The following is a 14,391-nucleotide window of genomic DNA, read 5'->3' as shown; positions in this document are numbered from 1 at the left end:
TATCCATATATATTTAGTAAGGCTATAGAATTCATCTAAACTATACCACAGTACATGTCTCCATCAATTTTAGTTTAGTTTTTAATGGATTTCCAGACTCGTTAAAAAACCTTAACAAAACTATGGCCCCCCAAATAAATACTCTTTCTCTCTCCAATTACAGCCTTAAGAGCTTATGTTAACTCTAAATAAAAATATACTGATGTCTAACTTATACCTTTCCAAATTAAATAGAAATTCCTAGCAGGAAAAATAAACATCCCAAATAATTCAATTTTATTCAACACCTATGACTGAGAGCAATATACGTTGTGGACATGCATATTCTTAGAAATTTAGAGCTGAGATTTTTAAGTGTAAATTAACTGCAAAGAACCATGCAAACAAGACTGAAAGCTGTCCCTGAGCTCAGTATAATCATTTTACACCTTAGCTAAGTCTTTATGCTATGGAGGCCCTTTAGAAATATTGAGGTATTTAATTTATTTTCAATTATTTACAACTCCATAAAATAATAAAGTAGATATGAAATGGCTATAGATTAAGTACTATGTGATGAGAATTCAAAAATATGAAATCTCTATATTTTAAAGTATTGAAACTGTGAAAAATAAAATGGTAAATCAATATAAACACTGGTGAGTCTTTCCTAGAGAACAAATATGAACACAAATAAGAAGACATACACCTGGCTTCCCTTTTTTATTTTTTTGACTATTGGAAGTAAAAAATATCAGTTTGGCAAGTAATGATAACAATAAAGAATAAGATGTCTGTTCAAATAATGAGTAATTTTTCTAGATTTAGCATTTTCAGTATGGTTGTAATATCATAATAGCTGTAAGATGTCTGCTATTTAAAATAGCAGAAAAGTTATCTGGCATATCTACTCAGAAAACAATCTTTTAAGCAAGTTAAATCAATTAAAACAGAGTGAATCAAATTGTTAGTACTTTTAGCTTTAAAGAGAAATGAACTACATATTTTCCTTTAATGTGAATTGTCCCTAGTTAATCAAGAAATTTAAATTGTCAAAAATTATTTTCAAGTAGAACTCTGCAGGTTAAGGTAAAACTAAAATGTTCTTAAAGACCAAGCCTTTACTTTTAGCAGTTCTTACTATGTGGAAATCATTACATATCATCTTATCTACCAATAAAGGAGCTCAACAAAAAGGAGCTAGGTCAGGATGAAATCCTCCCATTTCAAGGAAGGCGACTCACAAAATGTACATGCAAGCTCAGACAAAAGCAGAATAAGTACAGAATAGATTCTGTGTGGGTTTGAAAGAATTAACTTGTCCTGTCTGGCAGTAATCAATGTTTCATTTGAAAACTCAACTTCCTCTTTGATGGACTAAGGAAGTGGACAAAAATTCAAACTAATATTTTCATAAAAAGTATGATATCCTTATTCTGCCCTGTCTCATCTAGTTCCCTTTTATCCAGTGTTTCTATTCTCCCACATATAGGAAATTACTCACTCTCACTGGGACACATTAAACTTCATCTTAAAAAAAAAGAAAAGAAAGAAATCTACAAACCAACACAAGGCCATTAAGGATATAAAATAAATTTACTGTTGCTTATAAACATCCTAAGTTATAAGAAAATGAAGAAATGGAATGGACTGAGCACCACTAATCACCCTTAACCTATTTTGATAAATTTTTCTCTTAAATTCAAAAGTCATCTAGTAATTCATTTATAATTTCCACATAATTAAAATCTGTGGTCAATTATTTCTAAGATTTAAGTTTCATTAAGGGATGTGCCCTCTAATTTTTAAAATTTAATCATTTTACAAAATTAAAGTTTTATTTATAATCAGATACATTATTATTTACTATATACATATAGTTTATATTGAAGAATACAAATTTATTTTTTGTATATTTTTATTTTATTGAGTCTGTTAATTATTCAGTGTTGTTGTCACAAAATAACTTTAGGGAATAAGTTCTAAAAATGTGAGCCAGTACACAATATAACAAATGTGTCACCTTAAAGACCTAAATTTTTACTCAATAATATCTATATACTTAAGTTATGAGTTACTCAAGGGAGTTACATAAGGTCCTTAAGGACATACTCCCTTCACTAGTAAATTGAACTCAGTCTCAGTTAAATTATTAATAGGTACACTTTTGAGTTAAATCACTATGTCTATCACCAAATCTCTATGAAATCAAATTGTACTGATGCTTTTATTCCAATATTCACTGAAACACATGTTTTAGTAATGTATTTATCTGATCCAAGGTCTGGTTTTAGTAATCTTCCTATGCTGCATTTAACTGAGCTGTATTTTCAGCATAGGGTTATTATAAAAAGTTATATGGGACAAAAACTATATATTCACATTTTCCTAGAGAGTAACACACCTCATGCGACGAGTTGACTCACTGGAAAAGACTCTGATGCTGGGAGAGATTGTGGGCAGGAGGAGACGGGGACGACAGAGAATGAGATGGCTGGATGGAATCACCGACTCAATGGACATGAGTTTGAGTGAACTCCAGGAGTTGGTGATGGACAGGGAGGCCTGGCGTGCTGTGATTCACGGGGTCGCAGAGTTGGACACGACTGAGCGACTGAACTGAACTGAACTGAACACACAGTTATAAGTACTTCAACAATTGTTTGACCTGAAAATGGAAATGTAAGTACCAGAACGTAGAGTGATCTTTACTGAAACCTGTAAAGATCAGTCTCAGAAACAGAGAAGAACATGAGAAGAGCAAGAAATTGGTCTGAAGGGTCTACAGGTATAGCTCTTTGATTCAATGATTGAGCAACATGATCTGTGTTATCTTGTTGATTGCCACTTCTTATGGCTACTGAGCTCCCTTAGCAATCTCTTTCTTTCCTTATTGTCTTATTCTTGTTTTAGAGTTCCGTTACCTCAAATGTTCAAAGATAAAGTAGTTTTTGTTCCAAGGTGTGGTAGCAGGTTGCCTACCAGTCTACTGCAGAAGTTTTAAGAAGGCTTTGGGCCCCTTCTATCATTATCCTTTTCTAGTTCTCAGGAGTAGAGGATAGTCTACCCACCAGTAAGATCCTCTTTATCTTTCTTGGTACCAGAGGACCCTCTTTGCCACAGAGACTAATGTGGACCATTCCCATGAGCATCAATGAACCTGTCACACTCATTTCAGGGCCTACAGTATGGTGACGAAACTCCTGACCAGCCTACCAGTAAAATCCAAGAAATCCAAAGGCTTCATTCCCATTCAATTGACTGATAGCCCCAGAAACAGCTTGTTTCTAGAGAAGTGGATAGATTGGAGTTTGGGGTAGAAGAAAAGCAACAGCTATTCCAAAATACATCTTTCCATCTTTCATTAATTTTAGAACAATTTTTCTAACAAAATGGATGTACAATAAATCTAGCTTTGTGGTCCATAACGCTTACTGACTTAATACAAATAAATTTCAGGCTACAAGTCATACTCATCAAAGAACTCTTGAAATAAATTTCCTGATTGTTTAGTTATACATAAGGCTATCCAATGAGCTTAAAGCAGTTATTACAAAGCAATTTAAATTTTCGAAATGGAAAATACTAACAACTGAAGAGAGTTGGAATTTTTTGAGTACAAGGGAAGGTTTTATTACTTATTTTCAAAGTAAAACCACTCCTAAAGTGATATAGGGCATGAAGAAATCAAAGACATCATTTTGTTTAACCCTGACACATGATTTTAGCAGGTGCAGGCAAGTTGAGAGCACAGAATACCAGACTTTGACCTTGGACAATACTTAGCATGTGTGTGCCAGCAATAGGCTGCCTCACACCCTGAGAGACCACAAGCAGATGCAGTCGAGTCAGGGATTCAATTATAGGGAAAAAAGGATTGATCTGTAAAGGGCTTTTAGGTGTTAGCAAGCAAAGCATTATTTGTTGCTTTTAAATTTGCAAATAATTGAGTTCAATATTCACTCAGAACATTAAGGAGGGTCTATATTTAAATTCTTCAAGACAAAGGGGAAATGGTAATTAAGACAGCTTGAAAATTTGGGAGGTAGACAGAGTAATTACAAATAAGACCCTCTGACTGTGGCTGTCACTAAACTAAATGGCTAAACTGCTAAGAAAACTAATGCTAATCTCTGAGAGCTGAGGCTTTATGTACACATAAATGGCTATTTTCCCCAGACACGGTAAATGAATACTGCCAACTTTTTCTCAGCTCAACCTTGGTTCTCAGTTAGTGGATTCTGGGCAACTGTCATAAATAACCAAGCATCCTGGTGAGACTAAACACAAGAATATATTTTGTATCTGCATTTCTCCATTCAGAGAGCATGTAACTCTTACTATGGTCTTTGTTAACTGTAATGGGAACAGAAAATGATTGTGCTAGGTACAACTGCTATTCAGAGCAAGATTAGCTTGTTTTCTAAAATTGGTAGTGGTTGGGCCAGTGCTGTGTTAATCACGTAGTGGTGGTTTAGTGACTAAGTCGTGTCCGACTTTAGCGACGCCATGGACTATAAACTTCCAGGCTCCCCGTCCATGGGATTCTATAGGCAAGAATACTGGAGTGGGTGGCCATTTCCTTCTATTCCCTATCAAATATGTGACTCTTTCAAAATAAAGCTCAAAAGAGACTTAGAATTTAACAAACATAACTTCTGAATATTTGAAGAAGCTATATTTGTTTGAATTAGAGACAGGCCAGGTTGCTGCTAAAGGAATTCCAGTATAGGTGAATTGAGACCCTGATTAGTGAATTACAGTTGGTTAGAGTAAATGGCAGCCCACTCCAGTGTTCTTGCCTGGAGAATCCCAGGGACAGGGGAGCCTGGTGGGCTTCCGTCTATGGGGTCACACAGAGTCGGACACGACTGAAGTGACTTAGCAGCAGCAGCAGGGCTTCCTGGTGGCTGAAATGGTAAAGAATCCAGCTGCATTTGGGAGACCTGGGTTTGATCCCTGGGTCAGAAGATCCCTTGGAGAAGGGAATGGCTACCTATGCCAGTATTCTTGCCTGGAGAATTCCAAGGACAGAGGATAGCCCCAGTAGACCAACACTTCCACTTTTCATCGACCAAATTGTCCCTCCCCTGACCCCAATTAGGGTATTGAAATCCCAACCCTAGTACCACAGAAAAAGACCACACAGGGTCTTTATAAGGGTGGGTAACTTAAAATTCTATCATTAAGGTGGGATTAAATCAATATAACTGATGTCCTTATAAGAGGAAATTTGGACACATACATGTATTGAGGGAAGATGACTTGAAGACACAGGAGAAAATCACCATCTACAAGTCAAGTGGAGAAGCCTGGAATAGATTCTTTCTTCATGGCCCTTAGAAGGAACCAGTTCTACTAACACTCTGATCTCGAACTTCTAGCCTCCAGATCTGCAAAAAAAAAAAAAATTTTTGCTGTTTGAGTCAGTCAGTCTGTGGTACCTTTTTATGGTAACCTTAGCAAACTAATATATAGGCATTCATCTAGTTCCCTTTTAGTGGAAACAATATATCGAAAATTCTGTACAAAGTATATCTGATCTCTTTTGACCTTCCCTTCCACTTGACCGGTCAGAGGCAGAGTTTAATTTTTCCTCCCAGAAAATGCAGAGTTCCCAAATTAGTTGTTTTGTGTCCTCTGGAAGCAGGCCTATTTTTCTCTAATTTCAGACGTATTTTCCCAGCAATATTAGTGTTATTATAGTTCTTCACTTTTCGATTCTTTTGTTACTTTTTTAATTGTTTCAGAAGTTAGGTAGGGAAGAGAGGTGCTTTGTACATGATACAGGATGCTTGGGGCTGGTGCACTGGGATGAACCAGAGGGATGGGATGGGGAGGGAGGTGGGAGGGGGGGTTCAAGATGGGGAATACATGTACTCCTGGGGCAGATTCATATCAATGTATGGCAAAAGCAGTAGAATAATGTAAAGTAATTAGCCTCCAATTAAAATAAATACATTTAAAAAAATAAATGTTTTGAAAATGAAAAAAAAGTTTGCCTTGATGATAATGAAAGTTTGTGTGGTGATGACAAATTCTTTTACTTTTTTCAAATTTACAGAACCTATTCTTTCACTACCTCGCTCACTTCCCTGAGACAATGCCCTGTTCTAGTTGAAGAGGCGATGATAAACTGCAGATTTGGGGATATCACTCTGATTAACCATGCCCTAGAGTTGTTTTTGTTTCCAAGACTTTCTTTTGATGTGTATTGTACCAAGAACAGATGAACAAACCACACATTTGGAATTGTTAAACTATTTCTCAAAATATTTTTCAAAATTTTAAAAAGCAAAATGCATTCTCATAAACACTTTTCCCATTAAAGCAGTGCATGTTGTAACACAAACTCTCTCCATATGGTTCTGATTCATTTACACTTAACTCATCAAAAAGTTGTTTAGGGGAAAAAATACTTGATTGCCCAGTAAATTGTTTTGATCATTTTATTTTAAAAACAGGACATGTTATCCAAAGTAAACAAAATTCAAAGTGGACAGTTGATGTCTAATTCTATCCTGTTGTTCTAAGATTCAGTGTTTTATACTCAAACATTCACATGGTCATTTCTAAGCTAAACAATCACTAAAATATTTACAAATACATATGGTTCTCTAGAAAAATGTGAAGATGTTGTCCTATATAACTTTGATATAATAATTCCATGCTGAAATTGTAGCTCAATTAAAATACAGCATTATGAAGGCCTTGGGTCAGATAAACACTCTGCTAAAGCATATGTCATTGAATATTGGAATACAAACACTGGTTGTAATAGATTCTACAGAGATTTAGAATGAAATCATAGTAATTTATAGTCCAAAATTGCACTTATTTTGTACTGGAGACTGAGGTCAGGTGTTCTAGTGGGTAGAGTATTCTACAATATTTAACTTCTTTGAATAACTCATAACTTGGAAAAGTAAATGTTAGTGAATTACAAATGTATATTAAAAATTTGAAAGATAATCAAAACTGGATATTAAGTTATACATCCAGAATTAATGATGATTTTAATACATTTCTGAACTTTGATATATCGAACAAAGAGGCCCCCACTAACTTTGTAAGTTTTCACCTTGTCATTGCTATAATATTTCATAGAAGACTCAAATCACAATGAGTTGTTCTAATAATTTTTAATATTTAATCATAATTAAATAAACCTATCAGTATATAACTATAAACTTTGTTTTAAATTAAATCAATTTTTATATCAATTTTGTTATATATGTTGAAAAAATTTGTCATATTAAGATGATTACCATGTACAGGCATATTGCTACTGGATTTCAAAATTTTTTTATATTCAGGTTTTTAAACATTATATTCCTCCAGGTTGTTTTTAGTTATAAAGTAAGAACACCCAAAAAAATGAAATAAAAGCAGGTGAATAAAACTTAGATCTTCAGCTAACAATGAATCAGTGATATTCTATAAAATATGTTATAAAATACTTGCCTTTGAACAGAATTTTACAATAAAATAATTCTAAGATAATTATTATGGTAGCTATGAACTACTGAATGACTTTACATATATTATTTTCAATCCTCATAATTATCTTAAAATTTTTAAATGTTTTCTTCATAGTTTAGGTAAGGAAACAGAGAATTAGAAAGGCAGCTTAACTTTTAAAACTAGTAAGAAACCAAGTCAAATTTAAACCAAATCTGATTTGTTCTAATAAATTAGTTATTTCCATTGCAATCTTCATTCCTGCAAATTTCTTAAGAAGAGTCTGTAATAATGCTTTGTTTGGCAGAAACTACTGAAAATTTTAAAAACTATATATGATGAAAATTTAGTTACATAAAGTCTTTGTAAATACTGAAGCGAAAATGTGATATTTTTTTCTGTAAAAGTCTAGTTATAGATATAATTATTAATGTATAAGAATGGACAAATTACAGCTTATGGCAAATATAGTCTTTTGTTTGTTTTGCACAGGCTCTGAGCTATATTAAAGTGACTGAATGACTGAAAAAATTAAAAATAATATTTCATGACATAGGAAACTTATATGAAATTTAAATTTAAGGGTCCATAAATAACATTTGATTAGAACACAGCAACACATATTTGTTCATTGTCCATGTCAGCAACAAAGACTGTATGACATGCAAAATCTGAAATATTTGTTATCTGGTTCTTTACAGAAAGATTTGCTGATCCATGATATATACTAATAATTAAGAGCTTTGAATCACAGTTTAAATAATATGAATTAAGGCATTTCTTATTATATATGATAAAATAAAATTGCAGAGAATGGATTATAGTTGTCCCTAGGTATTTGCAGGGAATGATTTTAGTATGCAATCTATGGTTGGTTGAATCCACAGATGTGGGCCCTGTGGATGCTGAGGGCCAATGGTAATTGGAAGAAAATGGTAATTAAGCCAAAATATAATGATACAGGTCTCTAAGGCAACATATTATATATTATTTGAATTAGTTGCATTACACACTGCTTTACAATATTAAAACTATTTATTGCCAAATATTACTGTCACATCATTGGTAGAGTGGGTAGTTTCCCAAAACAAACTACCAATTTGGAGACCCAAACATATGAAAATAACTTAGGCTTTCTACAGGAAAAATGCCTTGCATCCACATAAGGAAGTTGTAAGAAAAGAAAGTTGTCCTTTAAAATATTTATAATGTTTGACATAATTTAGGTTGTGCAGATAAAGTTATATGTGACAAATTAACTAGAAATCAAATGTGTGAAATTCAAGGAGAAAACATAAGAGAATTGCATAGCAAATATTTCAGTTAGAAAATAAACACTGTAGCCTTACGTTGCTCTTTTATTGTGCAGAATATGAGTTATGGCAGTAGGTCATCTTGCAAAAACGAAAATAATTTATTTTAATAGAAAGTATTTTTTGGTCAAAACCATATGCATACCAGCTTCCACAGCTCCTTTTGATTACAATGATATACTGCCATACAAATAATGGATACCATATAATACTTAGCATGAAACTGTCAACTTTTATCCTTTAACTTTTATTTAGAAACCACAAACATTTAGAGTCAAAATGTATGAACTGATATAAAATCTACTGTTGTGATTTATCTAAAAGTATGGGATAAGGCAAACATACAAAGCTAATGGTATCAAAGTACAACAGAATACCTTAACTATATTTCCTAGGGCTACCTGTGTCTAACACAGGAATTTGTAGGGAAAGGAAATATGTATATTTCAATTAATTGATGCATTAAGACCATTCATATTTAAAAGAACACCCACTTGTACCATTGCCACTTGAAAAAGAAGCTCAGTTAAAAAAAAAAAAAACTACAAAAATGGGAATATATACCATACTTATGGACTTGAGGAAAAAAAATATAGTTAAAATGACCATACTACTAAAGGCAATTTATAGATAATGCAATCCCTATTAAAATACCAATGACATTTTTCACAGAATAAATGTTCTGAAGTATATGAAAATTGTTAATAAGTAAGTTCTAAGAGTTTTCATCACAAGAAAAAAAATTTTCTTTTTCTTTTGTTTTGTGTTTATAGCAGATGATGGATGCTCATTAAACTTACCATGGTAATCATTTCATAATGTGTGTAAAGTCAAATTGTTATGCTGTGAACCTTCAGCTTATACATGCTACATGTCAATTATATATCAATAAAATTGGAAGAAAAATAAAGTATTATTGATACAGTTGAATTAGCACTTACCATGTTTCCAGCTATTTCTACTCATTCTTTTTTTCTTGTTTTCTTGTTTGCTTACTTTTCCAGTTCTTTGGTTTTAATTGACTAATTTACTTGGCTGCATTTTACTTGTTCTCTTAGCAGAACATCTTATAACAATGGCATTATTCTAACATCCATATTTTATAAAAATATTCTATATTAATTTTTATAATTATAGATTAATGGTAAAAATAAAAGATCTTAGGTTTTACCTTAATTTAATCCTTCTTTGATATTCTCCCTTTCATGGTATATCTGACCAATAAAATTTTCCTTCTCCCTGAAGAATGTCTTTTCATGTTTCTCTGATGGGAGGTCTGCTAAGGATATATTCCCTCAGCTTTTGTCTAAAAAAGTTTTTATTTCTCCTTCACTTTCAAATTGATATTTTTTCTGGTTATGGAATTCTAGGTTGGTGGAGATTTTCCCTTTCAACACAGAATTTAAGGGGATATATACATATATAAATATATATATTAAGTTCATTGCACTCTTGCTTGCATGGTTTCTGAAATACAGTTCATTGTAATTTTTATTATTTGTCTACTGTAAGTAAGGTGCTTTATTCAGAATTCTTTCAAGATTCTCTCTTTGGTTTTGGTTTTCTGTTGTTTGAAAATAATATGTGTAGGTGTAGTGTCTTTGTTTGTTTTGATATTTATCCTGTTTTGTGTCCTCTGGGGTTCCAGGATCTGGAGTTTTTTTATATCATTAAATTTGGAAATTTTCTGTTTTTTTCTTTAAATATTTCTGCTGTTTCTTTCTCTCTTCTGATATTCAAATTATCCTTACATTACACCTTTTGAAATTGCCACTGTTCTTTGACATTCTGTTGTTTTTGTTTTCTTTTTTGGTCCTTCTTTCTCTTTTTATTACTATTATTTTTGCATTTTATTTTGGGAAGTTTCCACTGATCTAGCTTCAAATTGGCTAACATGTTCTGAGTGTTGAGTCTACTGATGGGCCCATCAAAGGCATTCTTCATTTCTATTTGTGTGTTTCTGATTTCTAGAACTTCTTTTTGATTCTTTCTAAGGGTATCATTTTCTGTGTTCTTGCATGTGGTATATTTTCCCCATTAGAACCCTGAAGTATTAAGTGGCTTCAGATTTCTGTAATGTACTTCTTTGTCTCTTCTGTTGCCTTTTGGCTTCTCTAAGTAGCCTTCCTTTTCATAGAGCATCTACATCTTGCAGTTCTTTTATTTGTGGCCCTCTTGTGTTATACTAGAGTCATGTTGGTGTTAGGCATGGAGGAGGTAAGTGTTCTATAACCTTATGATTAAATCTCAGTCATTTGGTGGACTTGTGTCCCTGTATTGTGACAGTCAAAGAGTTTTCAAACTTTCTCCTTCTCTGTAGTTGGGACAGGAAGTCTACAGGGATGTGAAATTAGGGAAATGTTCTTCCATCAGCAGTAAAGGATAAAGCACTGGCAAAGTCATCTGCAGAGTACAGTTTTTATTTTTGTCTTTAGTAGAGAGGACATATTCTGGGTATATTTCAGAACAATTATTCTTCCCCTTCTCTTGACAGAGCCAAGAGAGGAGAATGTTTCTTGACTCTCTACTCTGAGAAGCTAGTGGGATTCCTGAAGACAAATGCAAAAAAGTATGCTCAACATTACCACAAACTCAGACTACAGGACATTTCCCAGTCCTGGCATTTTTTAAATCTCTCAGATTTTAAGAAATCAGAAAAATTAAAATTTAAATATTCCTATCTGTTGGTGTTTCCAGAAGCTTCTGCTCCAAGTAAGCAGATCCCAGTTGTGACACTCTGTATTTAAATGTCTCTTCAGATTTGAGTGTGGCAATGTCTCTTCAGATTTGAGTGTGGCAATTTGCCAAGCCAATGTATTTCCCTGACAGGTTCCAGAAAAGTCACTGAATTTCAATTTGTTGAGAATTTTCTTGTTCTAGGGATGACCATTCCAAGCCTTCTCCATTTTGAAGCTGAAACCAGAACTTACTTACTTCCTAATATATATGTTTTACTGAGGTATAGTTGACTTGCAATGATGCAGGTGCACAGCAAGGTGATTCAGTTATTCGTATGCACATATATTATTTTTGAATTTATTTCCCAATATAGGTTATTACAAGATATTGACTATATTTTCCTGTATTAAGCAGTAAACCTTTGTTGCCTGCTGCACGTCTATTTTTTTTAATTAGAAATCTAGCATTCTATTCATAAGTCAAACAAGTGGAATCAAAATGTCATAATTTTTTAGGCAAAATTGATATATTTTCTAAAATATATATATTATACGTATTTATGTCTCTCTATATATAGAACAAGACACTTATGTCTATATATGTACACATACATATATGTATACAAAAGCTTTTATACTACATGTGATAAAGGTTTAAGAAAGAAATCAAAAAAAAGAGACACTGAAAAACTGGAAACCATAAAAGAAATGAAATGATAAAAGTAAAAAGATCATCATATAGTCCAGATGTTTTAACCATGACTGCTCATTAGAAACATATCTAGGGCTCTGGAGATAAAAAAGCAATTCCTGGGCATTTGTATTTTTCAAAAACTTTCAAGATAATTCTGATATGCATCTGCATTTTTAAAAGTGACTACATGTTTTTCTATTAAATCATGATATAGAGTTCTATTATTTTTCTTTTGACCAATCATGATAAAATGGTATTAAGTGAGTGTGCTGTGTGTGCTTAGTCACTTAGTCATGTCTGACTCTTTGCAACCCTGTGGACTGTAGCCTGCCAGGTTCCTCTGTCCATGGGGATTCCCAGGCAAGATTACTGGAGTGGGTTGCCCTGCCCTTCTCCAGGGGATTTTCCCTACCCAGGCATTGAACCCAGGTCACCCACATTGCAGGTGGATTCTTTACTGTCTGAGCCAGCAGGGAAGCCCAAGTGAGTTAGTTATATAATCACAATAGTGAAACATGTTTATCAGTTTTCACAATCAATAGCCAGACCAAAAAAAATTAAAAGATAACTATAATTGCAAGCCATAAATTGGACCTGAGTAAACTTAACAATATAAAATATCTACATACAATTTTGGGGGGAGGCTGTCAAGCAGAGTTGATGTGCTAAGTGGAAGTGCATACATGCATGTGTTTTCATCTGCCCAGCCAGTCTGTGTCTTTTCATTGGTAAATTCAATCTGTTTATATTTAAGGTAATTTTGGTTCATGTTTCTTTTCTGTAGGTCTTTTCCTTCTGTTTCCTGCCTAGAAAAGTTCCTTTAGCATTTGTTGTAAAGCTGGTTTGGTGGTGCTAAATTCTCTTAACTTTTGCTTGTCTGGAAAGCTTTTGATTTCTCCATCAAATTTGAATGAGAGTCTTGCTGGGTAGAGTATTCTTGGTTGTAGGTTCTTTCTTTCATCATTTTAAATATATCCTGCCATTCCCTTCTGGCTTGTACAGTTTCTGTTGAGAAATCAGCTGATAGCTGATGGGAGTCTCTTGTATGTCATTTATCATGTTTCCCTTGTTGCTTTAATATTTTGTGTTTAACTTTTGTCAGTTTGATTACTATGTGTCTTGGTATATTCCTCCTTGGGTTTATCCTGCTTGAGACTATCTGTGCATCCCTTGTGCAGACTTGGTTGACTGTTTCCTTTCCCACATTAGGGAAGATTTCAGCTATTAACTCTTCAAATATTTTCTCAGGTCCTTTCTCTCTCTCTTCTTCTTCTTGGACCCCTAAATGTGAATGTTGGTATATTTAATGTTGTCCCATAGGTCTCTTAGGCTGTCTTCATTTCTTTTCATTCTTTTTTCTATATTTTGTTCTCCCACAGTGATTTCCACCATTCTGTTCTCCAGATCATTTATCTGTTCTTCTGCCATAGTCTTTCTGCCACTGATTCCTTCTATTGTATTAGTCATCTCTGTTTGTTCTTGGTTCTTGTAAGGTCTTCAGTAAATATTTCTTGCATCTTCTCCATTGTTTTTCTGAGATCTTGAATCATCTTTACTTTCATTACTCTGCATTTACCATTGCTAGAAGATTGCTTATTTCCACTGCATTTAGTTAAGCTGGAATCAAGATTGCTGGGAGTACTATCAGTTACTGAGATATGCAGATGACATCACCATTATGGCAGAAAGTGAAGAGAAACTGAAGAGCCTCGATGAAAGTGAAAGAAGAGAGTGAAAAATCTGGCTTAAAACTCAACATTTTAAAATCTAAAATCATGGCACCCAGTCCCATCACTACATGGCAAATAGATGGGAAATAATGAAACAGTGAGAGATTATATTTTGGGGGGTTCCAAAATCACTGTAGATGGTGACTGCAGCCATGAAATTAAAAGCTTGCTCCTTGGAAGAAAGGCTATAACAAACCAAGACAGCATATTTAAAAGTAGAGATGTTACTCTGCCTACAAAGGTCCGTCTCACCAAAGCTATGGTTTTTCCAATAAACATGTGTAGATGTGAGAGTTGGATCATAAAGAAAACTGAGCGCTGAAGAATCAATGCTTTTGAACTGTGGTGTTGGAGATGACTCTTGCACTGCCCTTAGACTGCAACGAGACTGAACTGATTCCCTAAAGGAAATAAGTCCTGAATATTCATTGGAAGGACTGATGCTGAAGCTGAAACTCCAATACTTTGGCCACCAAATGTGAAGAACTGACTCATTCGAAAAGACCCAGATGCTGGGAAAGATTGAAGGCAGGGAA

This window comes from Moschus berezovskii, chromosome 3, assembly GCF_049115385.1.
Source record: "Moschus berezovskii isolate FMDL1 chromosome 3, NW_MosBer_1.0, whole genome shotgun sequence".
Classification (NCBI taxonomy): Eukaryota; Metazoa; Chordata; class Mammalia; order Artiodactyla; family Moschidae; genus Moschus; species Moschus berezovskii.
This window is presented reverse-complemented; position numbering follows the sequence as displayed.